Here is a 2,876-nt window from a genome sequence, read left to right on the forward strand (position 1 = left end):
CACCCATCCTCTCTGTGCTGCTTCTATCAATGTGACACACACCTGACCCACCGGAAAAGCATCAGGCCGGCCTGTGGAAAGACTGTGGATATTTTCTTGATTACTGATTGATGTGGGAGGGCCTGCCTACTGTGGATGGTGCCACTTTTTGGCATTGGCCCTGAATGGAATAAGAAAGCAAACTGAAGTAGATATGGTGGTACACACCTTTAATCTCAGCACATAGGAGACAGATGCAGGTGGACTTCTTTGAGATCAAAGTCAGCCTGATCTACATAGAGAGCTCCAGGACAGCCAGGGCTCTGTAGAAGGACTCTGCCTCAAACAAACAAACAAACAAGGTGGACTTCTTTGAGATCAAAGTCAGCCTGATCTACATAGAGAGCTCCAGGAAAGCCAGGGCTCTGTAGAAGGACTCTGCCTCAAACAAACAAACAAACAAAGAAAAAAATCAAGCAAACAAGAAAGCAGGTTCTGGAAGCCATGGGCACAAGTCAGTGGGCAGTCTTTCTTCATGGTTGTCGTCTGCCTGACTTCCATCTATAACAGACTGTGATGGGGCTAGGTAAGCCAAATAAGCTCTTCCTTCCCACACTGCTGTGATCATGGAGCTTATCACAGCATAAGAAACTGAACTAGAACAACCTTAAACTACTGGCTTGTTAAACAGAATGATGCAGCAGGATATGAGGGGACAGGGGCCTGAGACACACACATGCTGTGTCTCGGCACTCCTGATGCTCTTACAAAGACAGGACTTTCCTGTTCTCCATGTGTGAGACAACCCCACGCAGCCTCCTGCTTAATCCTGCATAGGGCATTAAGCGAAAAGGAAACTAGTCAGTCCCGGGGAGTCCCAAACTTTTGATTCAAGGGGGGCGTTTTTGTCACAGTTCTCTCTTCAACTCGGAGTCCTGGGCTACAGAAACGCTGACACCCTAACGTCTGCAATTAGTTCAAGTATCTTTGGTGTTTATGACCAGGCTCCTCTATATTTCTGCTTATGCAAGGAAATTTCTCTCTCCCATAAGAAAAAAAAACAAAGTAAAAATTTTCTTTTTCATGGATTATAAAACTTCATTTTTTAGCTTTTGGGTAAAAAGGTAAAAATAAATTAATAAATACATAAAATGGGGCAAGAATAAAACTTAATGTTGGACTGCTTCCCAAGTGCGTGCAAAGCACTAAATTTGATCCCTAGCACAATCAGTGAACTACTCAATCACCTGAAAGAAATATACACAAGGATATTAATACGTAAGCGGATTCCCTCCCTCTGCCAATAACCAGGAAGGTGTGTATGTATCAACTGAGTTCAGACTATAATTACCTTCTTCTTTGGTTCTTCTCCAGCCACTTATAAAACACTCTGTGTTTTGGTCCAGTTTTTGGAAAACACCAAAAGGTAGGCAAATAGGCTGAATAAAGTCATTATAACTCACAGCTTTCCTTAGACGGAACAGCACGATATCATTTACGAACGTTTCCAGAATGAAGTCTGGTCGGGTGATGGTTGCTACTACTTGAGTATTCCTGATGTGGGAGCGGCGCCGGGAGAGGTCATTGGTTCCAATCACTGCTCTCCACTTGAGAGGGTCGCTGAAAGAAAGCAGATGTCCTTATTACAGACAGGCTCACTGCAACTCTTTCCCTTGATTTTCCACTAGATTGGGGTTCTTTATATTGGCCTGATAACTAAGTTTTAAGTGTTTTTCCAAGTGACATAAGTATAAAATAAAAGCACAAATGTCACAATGCAGCACAGAGGAGAAAGCTGAGCGGGATCAGAACACAAGAACTCTGTGGCTGACCAGGACAGTATCTCTTATTAGCAGACAGATGCCTGGATTACTCAACATATGGTTTTGAGACAGCAAGCTGTTTGGAAAGAAAACAAAGTCCCTGAAACAGCACAAACCACCAAAGTAAACTCCAAATGGATTAAAAACTTAGAACTCTATTAAATCAAGAGTTGCTGTCTTCAAGAGACAGGCAGGTGACAGACCTGGGATTTGCCTTCAAATAACCGTACAGCAAGGCGAGGGATTCAGCTCTGCAGAGTTCGGGCTCAGTACACATAAGGCACAGATGGGAGGGGCATGAGGGGACACAGGAGTGAATACATGATACACATGTATGAGAATGAAGTTATGTGAGATTAATACATACCAATAAAAATCATTAAAAAGGTAAGTTTAATACTTGAAGCTGTGTGATAAGCACATGGAAAAACATTTCCTCTGCTTTTATACTTTTTAAAAAATTTATTTTACATGTTATGAGTATTTTGCATTATATATGTTTGTGCACCACATATGTGCCCAATGCCCAAGAATGCCAGAAGAAGCTGGGCAGTGGCTGTGCAAATCTTCAGTCCCAGTACTTGGGAGGCAGAAGCAGGCAGATCTCTGAATCCAAGGCCAGCATGGTATAGAATGAGTTCCAGGACAGCCAGGACTACACAGGAAAATCATGTTTAATAAAGTGCCAAAAGAGGAAATCAGATTCCCTGAATGGGGAATTAGAAGTAATTGTATAGTTGTTAGGGGCCAGGTGGGTGCTAGAAATCAAACCCAGGTCCTCTGGAAGAGCAGACAGTGCTTTTAACCACCAATCCATTTCTTGAACCCCTAATTTTAAAAAATATACTAATACTAGAATAAAGCATTTGGATTTTAGAATTATAATTGAGAAAAGTTTTTTATAGAAAAGCAATTTATTCTATTATAAGCACTTACACAGTTAGTCATGGAGAGTAGTAACAGGCCTGATGGTGAGACAGGTCAACCAAAATGGAGATGGCTTCAAACTATAGTGGTCAAGAACTAACTCCTAAAAAAGCAACTCTTATCAAGGATTAATTTAATTTTAAAAAC

This window comes from Microtus ochrogaster, chromosome X (assembly GCF_000317375.1).
Source record: "Microtus ochrogaster isolate Prairie Vole_2 chromosome X, MicOch1.0, whole genome shotgun sequence".
NCBI lineage: Eukaryota > Metazoa > Chordata > Mammalia > Rodentia > Cricetidae > Microtus > Microtus ochrogaster.